This window comes from Argiope bruennichi, chromosome 4 (genome assembly GCF_947563725.1).
Source record: "Argiope bruennichi chromosome 4, qqArgBrue1.1, whole genome shotgun sequence".
In the NCBI taxonomy this organism is placed as follows: Eukaryota; Metazoa; Arthropoda; class Arachnida; order Araneae; family Araneidae; genus Argiope; species Argiope bruennichi.
Window position 1 is genome coordinate 49,522,783 of NC_079154.1, and position 22,736 is coordinate 49,545,518.

General features: G+C 32.1%; 1 protein-coding gene across 1 annotated transcript in view; it reads right to left on the bottom strand.

Moving 5' to 3' along the window:
• The window catches only part of LOC129966561 (calcitonin gene-related peptide type 1 receptor-like), a 70,893-nt gene that overhangs the window by 35,229 nt on the left and 12,928 nt on the right, over nucleotides 1-22,736 (bottom strand). The gene's annotated exons all lie outside the window — the stretch shown is intronic.

A 22,736-nucleotide genomic window follows, 5' to 3' on the forward strand; every position in this document is an offset into this window, starting at 1 on the left:
AATTTTTACATCTCATTTATCTAGCTCATTGAATTATGTGCTGACGTTCACATGGGAAAATGCATCTAATCTAAAATTAGCATTCTTTGATCCTTTGATGCATCTAATCTAAAATTAGATATAAAGATCCCATTCAACAACTGAAGCCAACATTTGATGCAGATTTGATGCAATTTTGATGCCAAGATTGCATATTACATCTCATTTATCTAGCTCATTGAATTATGCGCTGACGTTCACATGGGAAAATCCAGCTTATCCTTTGATGCATCTAATCCAAAATTAGATATAAAGATCCCATTCATCAACAAAAGCCAACATTTGATGCAGATCAATTTTGGTGCCAAAATTCCATATTACATCTCATTTATCCAGCTCATTGAATTATGCGCTGAAGTTCACATGGGAAAATCCAGCTTATCCTCTGATGCATCTAATCCAAAATTAGATATAAAGATCCCATTCGCCAACAAAAGCCAACATTTGATGCAGATCAATTTTGTGCCAAAATTCTATATTACATCTCATTTATCCAGCTCATTGAATTATGCGCTGACGTTCACATGGGAAAATCCAGCTTATCCTCTGATGCATCTAATCCAAAATTAGATATAAATATCCCATTCACCAACAAAAGCCAACATTTGATGCAGATCAACAACTTTTGGTGCCAAAATTGCATATTACATCTCATTTATCCAGCTCATTGAATTATGCGCTGGCGTAAGCATGAAAAAATCCAGCTTATCTTTTGATGCATCTAATCAAAAATTAGATACAGACAATTTTTGCATAATGATCATTTAATGAATGTTACTCGTCTAATTTTTTGCGATTTTAAGTTATTGCATTTATATGTATAAGTATAGCAGATTTAGAATCCATCTCTTGCCAAATTTTTTCAAAATTCTTATCTTCAATGTCAAAATACTTATCTTCAATGTCAATGATAAAACCATATTCTAAGTTTCATCCATCCATAAGTTGAATAATCGATCCACAAACAGATGCAACTCTAATAGTTGTTTTTTTCTCAAACTTAGAAATGCCATAACTTTACGATTAATTTAAATATCGTACAAAATTTTCTTCATAAAAGGTTTATATGTTTTATATAAAAAAAGTAAAATTCAGGCATTCTAATTTCGTACGATATGAAAAGACAGAGAATCCTGTAGCTGCATTATTATTAATCGAGAGAGGATTTGGCCTTTCTTTTCTCTTCTTCGCTCTCCAGGTAAATCATTATTAGCAATTTCTGTCCCCATTTCAGATATTTATGCCTGCTTCAATCCATTACGCAGCTTGATGGCTGAGAGAACTGAAGTCTGTATTTACTTTCTGTCTCTTGAAGTTTTAATCAAAGCTCAGATAAAACGCGCCAGCAGATAAATGTGGGCGGTCGTCGTCTTCGGCAAAACACTACTAGTGCATATTCATCTGCCTTTTAATTTGTCGTTTATTTCAGCAAATAATATAAGTTTTTTCTTAAGAAGTAGCATATTTATTTTGTTTGATTTATAAGTTTGAGTTTTCAGCTCTCAAAATTTGTATGTATTTTTATTGTACTATTTAAAAAAAGCATTTTAAATCAGATTCATGTTCGTTAACAGATGCTATTAATATAAAATAAAGTCAAATTAAAATTATTATTGATCAAAAATTTAAAAAAAAACATCATTTTTTAGAAGTACAGAAATAGTCCAAATTAGAATAATTCATCGTTTAGAAATTTAGAAACTTTTTTTAATTAAAATCCCCAGTTTTTTAGAAATTAGAAGAAATTCTAATTAAAGTAATTCATTATTGAGAAATTTAGAAAATATTCAAATTAGAATAATCATTTTTCAGAATTTTAAAAGAGTCCAAAATACGATCATCATTATATAGAATTTCTGAAAAGTTCAATAAAAAGAAAATAACCATACTTTTCTGAAATTAATCCTTATTTAGAAATTTAGAAACCGATCAAATTATAATAATTATTTTTCTGAATTTTAAAAATGTTTAAATTACAATCATTATTATTTTAAAAAAAATTACCATTGTTAAGAAGTTCAGAAAAATTCGATAAAAAGTAAACAACCATTGTTTTCTGAAAATCATTCATTATTTAAAAAATTAGAAAACGAACAAATTAAAATAATCATTTTTCAGAGTTTTACAAAAGTTCAAATTACAATCATCATTGTTCAGAAAACTTTGTTCAGAAGTTTAGAAAAAATCGATAAAAATAAAACAACCCTATTTTTCTAAACTTCAGTCCGGCCCACTCTAGTTATTTGAGTTGGGAAGAAAATAAACCCGAAAAATAATTCAAAAATCCATTCCGTCCTTAAATTATATTACGGGCCCGTTTTGCAAAAAATTAAGACCATTTTGTGGGGATCCCCATAATTTTGAGTCGCGATCAGATGACATCTGCCTGTTTAATCCCGACCATATGACCATTTTGTATTAACCCTAATTAATCCATATTGATATTACTAATACTAATTTATGCCAACATAATATAATGATAATCATTTGAAGTATAAATAGAACTAATTTGGGATAAATAATCTCAAATAAGGATGATTGTCCTGTACAATGCAGACATCTGATCACTTGAGATTAAAATCATTATCGATTAGCTGCCAAGTGATGAAGATTAATGTATAAGTTTCCCAAGAAAACTTTGTTATTAACACAATTAATTATTGTGAGAAGACAGGAGAATTAGCTAATTAAATAATTTCTTTTCGATGGTTAGCATTTTCAAAGCCATATAGATGTTGTTTTCTTTTTCTTTTTTTTATAAATATGTACTCTTTTTTTAATCAGATTTACCTTCTTGAATTCCAGTAACTATTTATCTAATATTCAATTAATTTTTTCCTCGTTATATTTCTGACCAACTGGCAACTTTCCCACGGTGTAAAGATATTTGAAATAACTTTTTTGGACTACCCATATGCATAATTATATTTGCGGTTGCAATGTCACGACAATTAACTCAATTTTAAGAAGATCATATGTGTGTGCGTGTGCGAGTGTGTGTGTGAGAGAGAGATAATAATTCGATAATGTTTATAGGCTGACATGTTACTGATAATTGCACTATGTAAAAATCACTCAAAACATTATAAAAACACATAACACCATTTAATCTAGATCTAGAAGAGTAGGCATGAAACTTCTTTTTGGATAGTAGGTGCTATTGAGAAAAGGGTTTTCTGAAAATCATAAGAAATTTTGTTATTAAAAATTAATTTAAATTTTAACATTTTTATTTCATCAACTTCAAAGCGCATGATTATCCAAAAACCAGTTTTACATCACTTGAAAATACAAATAATATTCTTATCTTTATTTTATTTCTATAACATAGTTAATAAATTGTTGAAAAGGTTTTCAAGCATATTTTACAAATATACGTTTCATTGCTTCCGTTATAAGATTTGTATACTCATGCCCGTTACGAGGTGTTTAAATACAGTGTGTGTGTGTGTATGCATGTGTATGTTTGTGTGTGCATGTGCATGTGTGTGTGTGTGTGTGTGTGTGTGTGTGTGTGTGTGTAGTGTTATCGCTGCTGTCAGTGGTAGATTTAGAAATATTGCACCCTTCAGTAACATACATTATGTGGCCCTTCTTTCAATAATTTCACATTTCAACACCTTTTAATTTAATCAATATGTAAATATTTTTTTTATTTTTATAACTTAATAAAAATATATGTATTTTTATTTTTTCATGTGTTATGGAAGTAAATGATTATAGGAATAAAATTCTTCAAAATTTAAACATAATTATTAGTTAATGACTTTTTTATCCCTGATAAAAACACTTAATTATTAGCTTTTGTAAGGAAATAATAAACTTCCAAAACATTACATGACTTGCCAACTAGTATGTAAAATAACTAATTTAATGAATAGTTATTAATGCAACGTAAAAATACACTGCAGATATAAAATTTTCTTGATTTAAGAAACTTTTTATTTTACAAACTTATTAGTTGTAAGATAGATTGACCTGTTTGCGGACCCCTAAACCAAGCGGTTCTAATCTGAGGGTTAACCTTAGTCTGCCTATTTAGAAATCCGCCACTGGTTGCTATAGTGCATGTTATCACTGATCATAAATTTAAAAAAAATAAAGATAAAAGAATCAAACATAAAATATTATCATCCTACAATATTTCATACTACCGATTCGATTTTACTTTAAAGTTTTCCTTCAATTGTATTTCATCAAAATTAATTTGCTTTCAAATTGACATTTCTCTCTGAAATTGAATTATTACCACTTATTATAAACTAATAATTTTGTTTTCTGCAAAACCCAGCTTTTACCAGCGTTTACCCATAATTTATTTTATCGTGAGAAATAAAGTTAAAACTGGAGGCGCACAGAGTTGTTCGTCTAGATTCTCTTTCACCCTATTTCCATTCCATTCCAAATGGAAATTTCGTCTGTTCGGTAAAGAAATTTAAACTGGAAATCCAATCACAGTGAAGGCAAAACGAAATCATCTCAACTCGGAGAGCCATACGGAGCTTCTATGATTCCGAAATCACATTTATACAGATTCTAAATCTATTGCTTTATTTGAAATGTATAACCTAAGATTCTTTTAAAAAGCAGTACTATGTATATGTATTGAATATGTGGCAAACGTATTATTTGCTATTTAAGCAAAGAAGTAAAAAAAAATATGTAGAAACTTATTTAATATAATGTAAAATTTTTGAAAAAAAAACCGTTATTTCGAAATTTAAACTATACTCTTATTTTCATAATGCATGTCTCATGGTCATTTTAACAAGAAGCACAATATGTACAGAAAACATTTTATGTGAATTGTTTGTTTTCAAAACCAATATGTAAAAAATAAAAGAATCTATTCAATATTGTCACGAAGATGTAAAGAAGATGTTTAGAACGAAGCAACTCGCAACAGAATGAGACTGTGAACTATCCATTAGAATGTTCGAGAACAATCCAATCCGAATATTTAAGAAAGATCTGGAACCTTCCAGGTCTTAGATAAACAATAAATAAGAATTTAAATAAAAGAATTCAAGTCTTCGGCTAAAACATCGTGGTTGGGATTCGAACCTGGACTCACCAAACAAAAATGAGATCCTCTGCCGATTGAGCGACGGCGATTATATTTGGTATCAGTATGATGTAGAAACTATGCGGCAACATGATGTAGAAATTTCGAGAGATAAAATAATAATTGCAAACCCTAAATATATTCCTTTATTCAAACGACACATCTTAAGATTTTTACAGTACATTTTTCCAAAACACGTTCTTTGTGTCCTGCTAGCTCTATGAGCCATGAAATAAGGAAGGGAATAAAGTATTCAATATAATGTAGAAAGCTTGAGGTACAAAGCAATACAGAATCTGACCCCAACCCTGTAGTCGAACTACATGTCTCAAGATTCTTTAATATAAATTATAATACATGAGTATACAGCATATTATTTATTATTTACTATCTGCACCACGAATTTCAAACCAGAGGGAGTGTTCTCCCCACAACATTTTCCCATACTCATTGGGATAACATCTTTACAACAGAGTATGGGAAAAAGTTGCAGGGAGACCACTCCCTCTGGTTTGAAATTCATGCCAAGTGTTAATATTTCGTAACTATTATATGCCACTCCCATGCAAGGCGTTCATTGGGATAACATGCTTATTACAGAGTATGGGAAAAAGTTGTGGGGGGGATGTGCCAAATGTTGGCATGAATTTCAAACCAGAGGGAGTGGTCTCCCCGCAACTTTTTCCCATACTCTGTTGTAAAGATGTTATCCCAATGAAAGCCTTGCATGGCAATGGCGTATAATAGTTACGAAATATTAACATTTGGCATGAATTTCAAACCAAAGGGAGTGGTCTCCCCGCAACTTTTTCTCATACTCTGTAATAAAGATGAAATCCCAATGAACGCCTTGCATGGCAATGGCGTATAATAGTCACGAAATATTAACATTTGGCATGAATTTAGTATTTTTACAGAATCTGTCGCTCCATTCTTGGCGAGTTTATTGGCGATTAATCTCTGATATGTGGTTAACAGTATCCAAAAGTTCAATTTGCGTTTTAGATTAGTTTTTCCTCAACTGATTGAAATAAAAATTTGACACAAACTACACTTGTAGCCACAAAATCCCATACCAAATTTGATCATTGTATCTTTGAGTTATAGCTTTCATATATTTCTATAAGAATAGACGGACAGACGGTTAATCCCTTGTTGGATTTGGCTCAAAGTTTGAAAAGTGTCTACATATAGATGTTAATTCCATGTACTGAATAATATCTATCTAGCTGTCTTTGTTTCGTAATTATCTCATGCTAACTTATATTCAAACGAACTTCCTCTTAACAAATTTTACACAAAATTTGATAGAAATCTGACAATTTGGTTGAAAGACCATATTATTAATGTCATTCGTCTAGTTTAAAGCATTTTAAGTTATCTTTAGTCACAGACAGACAGACGGATATTTCCAAAAATGTCTTTTTCGAACTCAAGGATGTATAAAACGTGGAGATTCGCCAAAATCTCGAGTTCGAATTTTTTGTCGATTACTATACTTTCTCTGTACTTCGGCACGAGAAAGTAAAAAAGAACATTTTTCATTTTCACTTCTCTATCACTGCACTTTAAAAATGTTTAAACGACCAAATTTCGCATCCTTTCCTATAAACAACCACCGTTGCTTATTCCGTAACTGAAATACCAATAAACAGAGTAAGCAAAAAAATCAACAGATTTAAAGTCTTTTTCACTTTATTTATAAATAAAAATTAAATCGCAACATGTTACACTATGGCTGCCTTTTACAAATTCACAAAAAATATTTTTCTATCTGTATTTGACATCGTGTGTATAACATTTGGTAGGAAACCTGAGAGATTTCCTCAGGGAAAAAAACACTAAAAAAGTATATATATTATTTGGAAGGGAGGAAGAGATATATTTCTCTCTCCATCTGCGTAGGAGAGGTGCTCTCAAGCGATTTAATAAACGGAAGCCCTTCAAATGGAAAGATAAAAGAAACAAAAAAGAAAGAGAAGAGGAAAATATGCGCATGATCAGTTCCTACCTCGAGCATCTTCACGCGTCTAAGTTTCCTTTTTGTTTCATTTTTAGACCATCTGTTTCGTAAATTTTCAGAAGCGCTGACGAATCAAATATTCATAATGGTAGCATTCTCAAGATTTGAATTTTTCAAATCGAACAAAACGGGCGAGATAAACTTTGTTAACTATTTTTCGACAATGCATTAAATAAAATAGCAGTTTAAAAAGTTAATTTTTTTCTGAAATAGTAAAAAACTCACATTTTATTTCTTTTTTCGAAGTGAAATTTTTTAAGCATCTAATAATAATAAACCAGAAACTTTCTCACGCATTTTCCAATAAAGGTGTTATACATTACACCACACCACCTCCTCAGCAAAAAATTGTGTACTTTGGGTAAGGCCGCGAACTGAGCGGGGTCTCAAATCTCAAGCTCGAATTTTTTGACGATTACAATATTTCCTCAATACTTCGTTGTAACATTGTAATTGTAAACAGAAAGTGTAGACATAATGACAGACAGCCTAATGTCTTCTTCTTGTACATTGTAATAGTAAACAGAAAGTGTAGAGAGAAGAATATGAGTCCTGCATTGATTTTTTTTAAAAAATTATTATAAGTCAAACACATTTTTCCATTTTTTCACAATAACATTCTTAAATATTATTGCACTAATACGATTTTTAAACTGTTTTGAAATTTCGAAAATTATTTTTCTTAGATATTTATTTAAGGGCCGTGAAATTTATTTCTAATTTTTTGGAAATAATTTTTTTATTAATTTTTCAATTTGATTTTCATTGTTTATTAAATATTTAATCATATGATTTTCTTTTATTGTTGAAAATAAACGATAACAGATTATGTTTCTGTCTAAAGTGTTCTGTGTTCTGTAAGAAAATGAAGTTTGAATGCTACGAAACGTGAAAATAGACAACCCTCGCAGTTAAGCTTTTAATAATACTATGATGTTTTGGGACAAACCCCCATTAAAAGGTTCATGTACATTGTTAACAGAGCAGGTTTTGGGGTACTAAAATAACACAACTTCGTATCTATCATAATTTGATGCTTAAAGTTACTTTGTTGAGATGTATAAGATATTTGGTTGAAATTAAACATTACCATTATTCCCAATAAATAAGAAAGTCGGCAAAAACATCATTTTGAATTTATGTGTGTGTGTGTGTGTGTGTGTGTGTGTGTGTGTGTGTGTGTGTGTGTGTGTGTGTGTGTGTGTGTGTGTGTGTGTGTGTGTGTGTGTGTGTGTGTGTGTGTGTGTGTGTGTGTGTGTGTGTGTGTGTGTGTGTGTGTGTGTGTGAAGGTTTGCTGAAGTGAAAAACTTTTAAGTTTCAATTTCACACTTATTTATCTGAATGCCTTTTGGATTTTCTGTAAGAATACATCTGAATTTTATCAACTCTTTTACTGTGATAAATTGTTAAAAATAATTGCAAACAAAGTATGTCACTTCTTTTATGCGGACGAAATTGCTTTATCCACGCCTTTCAGATTCAAATTACAATAACTGCACTGTTTCACCTTCTACCAATGAACTTCAAGATACTCAATCAGTAATTTCTTATCTATTGCAGTCCTAATTAAGCTTATCCTCAGTTTCAAAATTAATAAAATTCTCGCCACTAATTTGACATGCTCTTTCCGTGATTTAATTAATTTTCACCGAAGATTCACACAACTTCGAGCCAAACTTTCCAAAATGGCCACCGATTGGAATTTGTTGAAAATGTATTAATATTTTATTTTATTTATTTGTTTATTTTAGAATGGCAACGTTATTTAAGAAATATTTTTTGCTGTCTCATTTTGTAGATGGCAACTTGTAGATCAATCCCAAGATGGAATAAACAAAGTTTGAATTTTTTACCGGTGGGATATCGTTTTTCTATTTTAATATAAAAAGCGAAAGAAAACGGTGTTTTTCTTAGGCAGCTTTAACATTTTTTGGCGTCCGCGACAGGATTTTCTCGAAACAAAATAAATCAAGATGTTTCAAGCAATAAAAGGTTTTAAAAAAGAAGATCTGAAATACGTTGCGTCTGAAATTGGAGAAGACGTATCAGAAAATATTACGATAGTTGGATTAAAAAATCTTATTTTAAAAAGTTGTGAATATAAGAATGATCCAGAATTCGTTCAAGAACTTTTAAGTAATGTTATTTCGGAAAGGAAATTAAAAGAAGAAACCGAAAAAGAAGATAAAAGATTGCAGCTTGAAGCTGAAAAGGAAGATAGAAGATTGCAGCTTGAAGCTGAAAAGGAAGATAAAAGATTGCAGCTTGAAGCTGAAAAGGAAGATAGAAGATTGCAGCTTGAAGCTGAAAAGGAAGATAGAAGATTGCAGCTTGAAGCTGAAAAGGAAGATAGAAGATTGCAGCTTGAAGCTGAAAAGGAAGATAGAAGATTGCAGCTTGAAATTGAAAAAGAAATAGAATTGGCAAGAATACAATCTCAAAATAGAGGTGAGTCATTTTTTGCTAATTCTACTGCTGATTTAAATAATTATAAGAGAAAGTTTACACTGCCTAGATTAGAATTTAGACAATTTGGCGACGATATTAAAGATTGGCTCCCATTTTGGAGTCATTTTGAGCAAATACATAAAGATGAGGATATCGCACCAGAAGACAAATTTCAGTACCTAGTTCAAGCAACAATTTCTGGTTCTCGTGCTAGAGAGGTTGTTGAAAGTTTTCCGCCAACTGGCGCCAACTATCAAAAGGCTATTGATGGTTTAAAATCGCGTTTTGGTAGAGAAGATATTTTAGTGGAAGTATATGTGAGAGAATTATTAAAATTAATTATTTCTGTGCAAACAAAAGAAACATTTTCATTAACTTCTTTGTATGATAAGCTTGAATCATATTTACGAGCATTAGAAACATTAGGTGTAACCACAGATAAATGTGCATCCATTTTGTATCCTATGGTTGAATCGTGTTTCCCAGCTGAATTTTTAAAGGCTTGGAATCGTAGTAATATTTCCAGTATTAACTCTGACGCGAAAGGAAGATTGGATAATTTGATGCAATTTTTGAAAACGGAAGTTGAAGGAGAAGAAAGAATATGTTTGGCTGTAGCCGGTTTCGGTTTAGGAAAGGGCCAAGAATACAGACCTTTGAAAAAGAAACAATATAGCTCGGAGAATTTGAGAAATAAAGTACCTACAGCTATAGGTTTGTTAACGACTGCTGCAGATAAATATGTAAAGAAATCTTGCGTTTTTTGCGGTGGTAAACATTCAAGTTCAGATTGCTTTACGGCTCAAAAAATGACTCTATCGGAAAGACAAAAAATAGTCAAGGAAAAACGATGCTGCTTTGCATGTTTATCGCCATTTCACGCAGTTAAAAGATGCCGAGCAGTTTTAAAATGCCTGATATGTTCTAAAAAACATTTTCCTATAATGTGTGATGTGCTTGATTCGCAAAAGATGTCTGTAGAGGGAAAAAAAGATAAACCCGCACTAGATGTTAATATGGCTAATTTTAATAAACACAGCCCTAAGATATTTCTTCAAACTCTCAAAGCTAAAGTGGTATCGGATAATAAACAGAAAATTGTGAGGTTACTTTTTGATTCTGCATCACACAAATCTTACATTTTGAAAAGTGTAGCTGAAGAAATGAATTATACACCCGTTCGATGTGAAAAATTGGTACATTCTCTTTTTGGTGGCGTTATCACTAATGAATTTAAACATAATTGTTATAAAGTAAAATTGAGAAATTTGATTGGAGATTTCGGCTGTAATTTTGAAGTTCTGGATCAATCTATCATTTGTGACAATATTAGACCGGTTTTTAAAGGTCCCTGGATAAAAGAATTAGAGGAAAATCAGATTAATCTAACTGATATTAGCGATACTTGTGAAGGCATTGATATTCTAATTGGAGCTGACGTTATGGGGAAAATGTTAACTGGCAAAAGAAAAGTCTTATCTTCAGGTCTTGTCGCTGTAGAAACTTTCTTAGGATGGACCTTAATGGGTAAGGTACCACAGGAATAATCTTCGGAAGAAAACCTGGCTTTAACAGTGCTGTCCTTATTTGTAAATGAAGCTGAAATCACAAATTTATGGAAATTAGATTCAATCGGAATCAATGATCCTGTTGAGAAAAAATCTAAGAACGAGATTGATCTTCGGACCAAGGAGCATTTTCTAGAAACGGTAACAATTAATAAAGATGGTCGATATGAGGTTTGTTTACCATGGTCTGATGATAAGTCACCTTTGCCCGACAACTTGGATTTGGCGAGGAAAAGGCTCGACTACACTACCTCAAAACTTATAGCTATGAATATGTATGAGAAATATGAAAATATTCTTCTAAATTGGTTAGATGAAGACATAATCGAGGAAGTTCCTACCAACGAAATGAACTCTTATGGTAATTATTTACCTCACCGTGCAGTGATAAAACTAAGCAGCAGCACTACTCCAATTCGTCCGGTGTTTGACGCTTCAGCGAGATTAGCAAATTATCCATCTTTGAATCAGTGCTTGGAATGTGGTCCTAATCTCATTGAGCTTATTCCAAATATTCTTCTTCGATTCAGAGAGGGACAGCTTGGCGTTATAGCTGACATCAGGAAAGCTTTTCTGCAAATTAGTATTCGTAAAGAGGATAGAGACTTCCTTCGGTTTTTGTGGTGGGAAAATAGAGAAGAAAAGAAATTGAGAGTTTTTCGTCACACAAGAGTTGTTTTTGGGGTAAAATGTAGCCCTTTTCTTTTAGCTTCAGTAATTGAGTACCATATTCAAAAATGTGAAGGATTTGAAAAATGTTTGAAGAAAAGACTTTTGGAGAGTTTCTACATTGATAATGTCGTTACTAGTGTCGACAGTAAAGACCAATTAGATCGATTCATTGACAATTCTAAAACCTTGATGGCAAAAGGTGGTTTTGATCTTAGAGAATGGGAAGGGTCTGGCGACTGTGAAACTAATTCAAAGGAAGAAACTCAGGTATTAGGTCTTATTTGGAATAAGAAATTAGACACTTTGAAAATTAACATGAAATGGCTGGATGGCATTAATGTGGAAAAAGTAACTAAAAGGAGTATGTTATCTACAGTACATAAAGTATTTGATCCTTTTGGATTCACTGCACCAGTGATGCTCTGTCCAAAAATAATGCTACAAAAGGCATGGACATTAGGTACAAGTTGGGATGAAGAAGTAACTGGTGAGCTTCGTAAAGAATTTCTACAGTGGTTTCAAGAACTTAAGCATTTGTCTGACATACAGATTCCTAGGTGTGTTCAAGCATCTTCAAAAGATATAAGCAACTGCACTATTCATACGTTTGTTGATGGAAGCAAAGATGCATATGCTGCTGTTACATTCCTTAGAATAGAAAATAATGGTCGAATCGAGCTATTTCTACTTGCAGCGAAATCTCGAGTGGCTCCTTTAAGAGGCACAACTATCCCAAGAATGGAACTTCTTGCGGCGGTGATTGGAGCGAGGCTAGCGAATTCAGTTGTTGAAGCTCTTGGTTGGAAAAATGTTACGATATATTACTGGAGTGATTCTACAACAGTGCTTGCATGGATATTACGAGAAGAAAATTGGTCTGTCTTCGTTAGGAACAGAGTCCAAGAGATAAGGAAGTTGAGTAATCCTACATCATGGAGACACATACCTGGTGATAAGAATCCGGCAGATTTACCTTCCAGGGGCTGCAAGGCAAAACATCTAGTCTCCCTAAGATGGTGGGAGGGTCCACAATGGATGAAAAATGCTTTTGAATTTCAAAACATTATGGGTTCCACCAACCATGATTGGAATGAAGAAGAGATTAGAAAGGAAAAGTCTAAGACGACTTTTATATTATCAAATAATGAAGCCTGTGGTGTTGCAAACTGGTACTACAGATATTTTTCGAACTATGATAGAATAGTTCGTCTTGTTGCATGGATCCTCCGCTTCATGAACAACTGCAAAAATATAACTGAGAAGAAGCATGGTGAATTAACCGCTACAGAATTTCAGGAAGCAGAAATGAAGGTTTTATTTATGATACAGAATGAGTCTTTTCTCCCAGAAGAAGAAAAGAGATTAAAAACCTTACAAGTATTTAAAGACGATCTTGGCATCATCCGTTTGAAAACTAAAATTATTTATCGCAAGGACAGTGAAGATTTTCTTAAACCTATTGTTCTTCCTCCGAAGCATGAAGTGGTAAAGCGGTTAATCTATAATGCTCACGTTAAGAACTGTCATGCTGGAGTCCAGATACTATTGAATGCACTTAGAGAAAAGTACTGGATCCTAAATGGAAGAAAAGCGGTGAAACATGTGGTGGCCAATTGCATTACGTGTAAAAGATATAGCTCAAAGAACATAGAAGTTATAAGTCCCCCCCTTCCAGAAAATAGAGTAAAGGATGCTGCGGTGTTTCAGATAACTGGCGTTGATATGGCTGGACCTTTATTCCTTAAAGACAAGAAGAGCTGGGTTCTAATTTTTACTTGTGCAGTGTACAGAGCAGTTCATTTCGAGCTTGTTACTGCTGCATCGACCGATGTTTTTTTAATGGCCTTTAGGAGATTTGTTTCTCGCAGGGGAAGATGCACAACAATATACTGCGATAATGGCTCCAATTTTGTTGGAGCAGCCAACTATTTAAAACAACTGGATTGGAACCGTATCCAAAAATATGGAGCAATAAACTCTATTGACTGGAAGTTTAATCCTCCAACTGCTGCCTGGTGGGGCGGATGGTGGGAGAGATTAATTAGAATTTTAAAAGATCTTTTGAAGAAAGTGTTAGGACATGCACGTCTCAATTATGAGGAGATGATAACGGTTTTGGCAGACTGCGAGCGTGTAATCAACTCAAGACCTCTAACTTACATTTGCGAAGAGGAAGCTATAAAACCAATTTCTCCATCGATGTTCATACAAGATGTGCATGAATGCAATCTTCCTGATATAGATGCTGTAGAGCAAAATTCTGTGAGCAATAGATTCAAATACAGACAAGCAGTGCTTAAAGACTTAAGAAATCGTTTCAGATCTGAGTATTTGGGTGCTCTCATACAGCGGAGAAATAAAAAATCAAGAAAATGTACAGTTACTGTTGGTGACATTGTTATGGTGGGAGCAGATAATAAAAAGAGACTTGTCTGGCCTTTAGGTCGTATCACAGAAATCATACCAGGTAAAGATGGACATGTACGACTTGTTCGAGTGCAAACTTCACAGCAGAATTTCCTGCGACCAATTCAAAGAATATATCCATTAGAGTTAACATCCTCTGATGACTTCTCCACTTCGATGACACCAGATGATTTGAATAAGTCAAATGACATCACCAAAACTTCTGACAGTACTTCTGGCAACGAGATGAAATTTAGTAGAGCCGGAAGAAGAATTAAATTGCCAGAGAGACTGAACTTGTGATTTATTTTGTTTTTGATTGGACATTTTCCCATTAATTTTCATTTTTATATTTAAATATTAATTGAAAATTTGTAAAACGTTGCCATTTATTGAATCTCTTAACTGTGTTTAACTAATAGTATTATATTTTGATTATTATTTATAATCAAAAGGTGGGAGGATGTTGAAAATGTATTAATATTTTATTTTATTTATTTGTTTATTTTAGAATGGCAACGTTATTTAAGAAATATTTTTTGCTGTCTCATTTTGTAGATGGCAACTTGTAGATCAATCCCAAGATGGAATAAACAAAGTTTGAATTTTTTACCGGTGGGATATCGTTTTTCTATTTTAATATAAAAAGCGAAAGAAAACGGTGTTTTTCTTAGGCAGCTTTAACAGAATTACCTAAAACTTCAACTAATAATGTTAACCTAATCATTAAAGTCATCGTTCATCTCTGTCATCGCTTTAAAATCACGTGAAGACCACAGTAAAGGACTTTTAATTGGCTTTGTCATTTCTTGAAGAGATGTGACAATTGTTTCAGAAAATTTTGCAAGGTCCTTAACTCTTTCTAAGGACATGGGAAGAATGCTTTCCACCAAATTTATAAATCTTTGTATGAAATTACGTAGGTTGGCATAAGTTATGACACATTTTTTTAGTAAGTCAGAATTTTAGATGCTTCAGTTCTTTATCTCAGACAAAATGATGTGTCTTGATCTGTTATTTAATTATTAATTAATCAAATTAAATTGATCTAATAAGCTAAATGAATCCCTTTTCTTATTCTAATTTCAAGCCTAAACATATTGTTACGGAATTTCCGGGGTCCGTTTGGATAGTGGAAGTTATATGGTGTGGAGAACGCTCAATCAGCAGGCGGCAGTAGAAAATAAAACAACGACGTTTATTTACACGTAGACACACAGGAAAGCACAAGGACGACAACGATATAGAGCACAGAAGACGATTATCTTCAGCCGAGACGTGCAGCATACAACAAGACTCTCTACTGCAGATAGTAGCGCACAGCTTAGCTCAGCACTAGCTTGACTCCATCGCTGCTCTGCTAATCTCTGGAAGGCCAGTTCTTTACCGTCGATTCCGACTACGACGACCGTGGCAGCCGTGGCCGCCTCCTTTTATAGGTCTCAGGGGGCGGGGATAGAAGCCTCTCAACCAATCAGGAACGTTCGAGGCGTATCTCGGTTCCTACTGGACGGATTGGGAAAATTCTCGATGTTTCGGGTATAATCCATTTTGGCGCCAAAGTCGCCAAATTCGTCGCCAAGCAGCCAAATGGTCGCCAAGTTTGTCGCCAGGCTCGGGGACCTCCGACGCGACACACGGACTCCGGCCAATACAGATGACTGCAAAACATTTTTCCGATGGTGGAACCAACTATGCTGAGAAGCAGCATTACAGATTCGTAACAATATTTTAACATAATATGATTAGAAAAAAATGGCCCTTTAAAGGGTTAATAATTCAAATATATATACACACACACAAAATGTGAGAGATATTAATATTTATAGCAAAGGTTTAAATTATTATAAATCAAATTCAACAATAGAAAGCTATGTAAAACTGTTTTTAATGTAAAATGTTTTATCTAAATTATCAATAATCACACCTTTGTAAAGCTTTTTTTAACTTTATTTTTAATTAAAAGTAGAATATCTATTTCCCCAAAGAATTTTCTAATTGTATGATTCCTTGAGTAAGAAAAACGCATTTTTGACATTATGTCTGTCTGTATGTGAATTCGGTAATTAAAAAACGCATTCAACTAGAAGGTTGATGTTTGGTCTATGAACTTTAGAATAAATCTGCAGATTTCTATCAAATTTCTAAAGAAATCCTCTCGAAGGAAATCTCATTCTGGCCGACCGACTAAAAATGAACACAATAACAAAAAAAAAAAAAAAGTGTGAGTGGTCTCCTAAAAATTTTCTCGCATTATCTCTAATAAACTTGTCATGTCAGAGGACGCCTTACATGCCATTGACTTACAATAGTTATGAAATATTAATACAATGAATTTGACATGCATTTAGCATTTTTAATAAATCTATCATCCTTGCCGAGCCATTTGGCGATTCATTCCTGGCATGCTGCTAATAGTCTTCAAAAATCGAATTTGTGTTTTGGACACTTTATTCTCAGCCGATTAGAACAAATATTTGACACAGAACTATAAATGTAGTCACAAAATCCCATTCCAAATTTGATATACTTAAACCATTGCGCTTTTTAACTATCGCGTTCACTTGTTTTTGAAACTTCAGACTGTACAGTTTCTGAAAATATCAACCCTTTATTGGATTCGGCTCAAAATTTGGCAGATGTCTACACTATAGATGTTAAATCTGTGTACAGAAATTTACATGTATATCTCCCTTCGTTTTATAATTATCGTGTTAACTGACTTTCTAACAGCCGAACAGACGGACTTCCTCTGAATAGATTTTACTCAAAATTTGACAGAAATCTGCAAATTTGGTGCAAAGACCATAAACTAAATTTCGTTTGTCTTACTCAAAGCGTTTTTGAGTTAATTTCGTCACAGACAGACAGATATTTTCCAAACATATGTTTTTCGAATGCAGGGAATTCTAAACCTTGGAGATTTGTCAAATTTTTCGAATTTTTTTGACGATTACTCTATTTTCCCTATACTTCATATACAAAAAAAAATAATAATTAAAGCGCTAGACAGTTAAAAATTGATAAACAAATTTAACATCCAAAACGTAGATTCTTATCAAATTTGTCAAACAGTTGCCCAATTGTCGGTTTGTGCTTTTACATGCATATAAACGCAATAACACATAAATCAATGAAAATCGGTATGTTATTTTATATCATTGTAGTTCCGATTTTGCTCTCAGTCTTCGAGAAAAAAGGCATTCAAAATATATATTCATACGATAAATTAAGTAAAAACGCTAAATTTAAATCAAAGATTTTTTTATTTAGTAAATAATGTTTATCAAAGATATGCAAGGCATTCGCGGTCTTTCTCAAAGCACACAGTTTTAGACGGTGAAAGAGGAATAAAACTTTACAGTTAACAGCTACACTACAAGAGCAATTGCTTTTGTATAGTGGTCATGTTACTGGACTACGAACCACAAGGTCCCAGGTTTTATCCTCGCTCATTCCAACTTTTTTATATCGGTATTTTTCCCATTAGTTATTAATAATATTTTAAAAATGACACTTTTAATCTGAGCCTATAGCTTAAATAGGTATCTACATAGATATTTGGAAGGAATATGGAGAGTCATTTTAAAAAGGTAATTTAAATATAAATTCGCCATTAAATGCATGAAACCAAGTATTGAATTAGTTTTTGGAGAATAAAGAACCTCAAGACAAGTTTCAAGGTCGAAGCATTTTTCAGTATCAATAAAGTAAAAGAAATTTTGATTCTGATTTTTCTATGTAATTATATAAGAAAAAGCTACATATTAAAGTAATTTTAAATTCAGAACAAAACTTTGGAGTCTCCACATTGTTTGCTTGCTCACTGAAAGCATAGTTTTAAATTAGTACTTAATTAATTAATGAAATCTTAATTAAAACCTTCCTTATACTTTTCAGTATTTGTAGACAATATTTAAAGAAAATCTGCTCATCAATAAGGAATTCAAGAACATACAAAATAAATACTTGTTTTAGTTCTATATATATAGATAATATCTATTTTATAACGGTTCTGTGCAGTTTTTTTAGAAAAATATCTTAATAGCATTCTCCACTATTATATTGCCCTGTCAATTCTTCACTGTTATTTCGGATGAGAACAGCACAATTTCATCTAAATTTAATTTTGACAAACATGTTTTTCTCTGTTCAGATTCTCTTCTATAGTTTGTCGAAAATTGCATTTTTGGCCGAAACTTTGGATGTTGATGTTTCTAATTGATTTAATCAGTCATTTTCATTCACACCATTAATATAAAAAGATTTATATTCGAAAGTTTTATTAGATTAGAAACTTGTGCTTTTAAAAATGAATTAATTAAGCTACTTTTTCTAAATACATTAGCTACAGGGTTAAGGAAAGTTTGAAATTAATCACAAATAATATCATGCCAAACTCAGTTCCAATTCTAAGGTTTGGATTCCGCACCACTTGATCGAAAATTTCACATTATGGTGTTTTTACTTTCTCGCGTACGTAATATAAAGTACAGTAATCATAAAAAAACTCGAATTAGAGATTTTGACGAATCTCTACGTTTTAGACTTCCTGAGTTCGAAAAACATACTTTTAGAAAATCTCCATCTGGCTGTATATCTCTCTGTGACAAAGGTAACTCAAAAATGTCTTGAGCTAAACGTATGAAATTTGGTATATGGCCTCTACACCAAATTGGTATATTTCTATCAAATTTTTGTGTAAAATCTGTTTATAGAAAAGCCATTTGTCTGGTTGTTTGAACATAAGTTAACACAATAGCTACAAAATGAAGAGAGCTGGATAAATAAGATTCGGTACATATCTACAGCATATATTATATCTACAGCGTATACACCTGTAAAAGTTTGAACCAAAATCAACAAAAGGTTCTCTGTCTATCGTCCTATCCTTTCAGAAACATGTAAATATAATAATTATAAAAACACAGTGACAAGTATATTAAATTAGATACGGGATTTTGTGGCTACGAGTGCAGTTTTGTTTCAAATCATTGTTTCAATCGAATGAGGAAAAACATGTCTAAAGCATAAAAACGATTTTTGGATACTATTAACCGCGTAAAAGGGATTATTTGCCAAAAACTCACCAAGGATGATATGATAGTTTCAGAAAAAAATGCTAAATTCCCGCCTAAAGTTAATATTTAGTAATTATTGTACGCCAGTGCTATTCAAGACGTATTCTGGCATGACAAGTTTATTAGCGAATACTCAAAGAGAGTTTTGGGCCACTCCTGCTGATTTAATATATTATCGACAAATGAGCACAATTCTATCAACAAATCCATAATCGTAGCTCACCTCTGCCAGATATCAAATACATAATAGCCTAAAATTTTCTAAATATAATTGAATGTTGATTCCATACATATGACACCATTTCATAGAAAATAGGAAAAATAAACTGATTTTCATATTCCTTAATAGTCAAAATAAATCTGTAAATTAGAGGCTAAAAAGCAGAAAATAAGTAATTTTTTTAAATCGATTTCATAGTATAAAAATAAAACATTCTACCTCATCTGTTCCGTATCAAATTCAAATAATTTAGCTATTCTATTCTCGCAATTTCTTGTCTCCCTCTTATGTAGAAAGAAATTTAATCACAATCCATTGAAATAAATTTATAACTACTTTGTAAAATGAAAAACCATAAACTTTTGTTACAAAAAAATTTAACACGTTATTCTAGCAAAGCTTTAAACTATGACGAATGATGGCGAGATGTTCGAACAATAGGAGGGAAAAGAAACTCGCCATTTCGGCATTTTTTGATTTATTCCAAACAAAGGATTCACCCACTTTAAATCCACAGCTGCCACTTACAGCAGATTTATTCAGACACTCAGTCCTAATGTGAGCGTATCTGTATCTGGGGAAACTTTTGAGGATTCGTTTTTTTTGGTTTCTTTAACTGCACTGGAGGTGTCTGATTGACGAGCCAAAACTTTATCTCTTCAGTCTTTAAACATCGTGCTCGTGCCTCAAAAATGCATCGAATATAATTTAAAGGGCTCTGTTGATATAAGAGTTGTACTATTGCAGTAGCTGCTGGTTTATGTAATAACTTCGAGACTTGAAAAATTTGAAAATTTTAGCCGATTGATAACAATATTCGAATAATTCTTTTATATATTTTTAATATTTGAATTGATTTTAAAGAATGCGTTGAAGGATTCTGCACACCACGTTTCAAAATATCGAATGCTTGTCTCTTTTCAGCGTTCTTTGAAAGGGGATTTTCAACACGTTTATCCCCATTGAAATCATTATTTCTTTGTATTGCCCACAAGATTTTTCAAAATTTTACGGAGAAGAGATCGTTGTGTTAATTCATTTTAGATTAAAGTGTTAAGAACTTCATTTTTAACACTCAAATCAGTTTTTTTTTATGTATCTGTTTTGCTTTTATAATTCAATCGCAGAAATCTACGGCTGCTCAATAGGCCAAGTGAGACCTGACCTTATTTAAACTAATCCAGATTCCTCTAGTTCAGACTAAAGAATATGAACCTCATCCCGTAGGAAAAATGACACCACTCCACATTTCAAAATATCTAATGCTTCTCTTTTTTTTCAGAGTTTATTTGAGGGATTTATTCAAATTATTTATTTATTCCCATTGAAATCATCAGCGTTTACAACCTTTGCCGTGCTCACAAAACTCATGATTTTCCAAACTTTTACTGAGAAGAAGCAATTGGGTTAACTCTTTTAGATAAATCTGTTAAGGATTTCGTCTTGGACACTCAAATCAGTTCTTTTTTCATACCTACTTTGCTTTCATAATTCAATCGCAGGCTGCTCAATAGTTTTCAAGTCAGACCTGGCTCTTTTTAAACTAATCCAGATTGATCTAGTTCAGACTAAAAAAAGTGGACCTTATCCCATAGGAAAAAAGACTCTCAGTTTCTTTACAAGTGGAACAAAATATGCTTCGCGCATCGATCGTTAATGCAATGGTATTGAAAATGGAGAATCGGACAATTTTTTATTCCAAACTAATAGTATTAAACAATGTAATGTTCATATAGAGCGAATAATTTTATGTACATAAGAGTAGGTCAGTTTGGGGATAAGAGGTTTTTGATAATATAAACAGATGATCACAATATCTGCGATCACATGATGTAGCTAGCACTACATAAAGACTAACAAATATCGCTAGATTTTTATAGTTAAGTTTTTACTACTAATAAAGCAAAAATGTGCGTATGTGTATGTATATGTTGATATTCTACTGGATAAAGATTTGGCCTCTACCGATTTAAAACAGATGCGCTTTGGAGGGTGGTAAAAATATATTACGAAAAAATTTTTTAAACAAATATAATTCGAAGAAATTAACATGCCTTATAAGAATATAATGGACAAGCTACCTTTGGCGAACAACTTGTTCATTAGGAATATTGTTTTACCAGTTGTTAAACTATTAATATAGAATATTTAAATATTTAGAATTTCACCTTTGTTGTTTGATAAAACTGAAAAATGTTAACTGAATAGGAAATTAAATTCACATAGAAATTAATCCTCTGCTTTAGTTTTTGCTTTCTAAATTGAACAAAGAATCGAATTCAACATCACACAGTGTTAAATATAATGCTCAATTTGACGCTTTAAAATTTTTTGGAAAAATTCAAATTCGGTGGCTATACCGTGGCTTTAAGTTGAACGGAAATCCGGAGCGATTGCGACTCCATATAAAAAAAAATCCTAAAAATTAGCAGGAAGTAAAAATCCGAAATTTTTTAAATAATGTGGAGTATTAATGCAATGCACATACATATATGCATATTTTAAAACAGTTTAATTAGCTAGGCAAATAGAAAATTTTTGAAAAACTAGCAATTTAATAATTCACTAACTTTATATTCAAAACTATCATATTTCACTAAAGAGCATGATTTTTAATAATTGTTATGCTGGTCATATTTTCAAAAAATTTCACTCTCCAAAGAAAAACTGCAATTTTGAAAATAATTATTCACTGCTTCATTTCAAAATCACTCAGCATTTCGTTTTCTCAACATTTTTATTAAATAATAGCTAAAATTATATAACTTTTTGGGAGAGCAGACAGTTTTAGGAATTATTGTATTTACATTTTTATTAGGTAATAAATTAAAGTTCAGTTTCATTAAAATAGTGGCTTTTCACTTAATATTTCCAATACATCATTAGAATATAAATAAAAGAATCCATATTAACAGACGTTAGGGAGGAACTGAAACCAGGAAGAGAAAGGTTAATGGGAAATAAGGTATTTTGTTAAAATGTCATGAATGGAAGATTTTTTTAAAAAAATTCTCTAAAATCTTGACTAATGGAATGAAGTTTTGGAGAAATTTTTGACCCCAAAACGTCATATACATTTTTGTTTAAAGAAAAAATAATAATATTAGTCTAATTAATTAATTAGTCAATTAAACCTATATTGAAAATAATATAGGTCTGCACAACATGAAGACTATCCATTCTCAATGATATCCATCATTTATCAAATTATTGC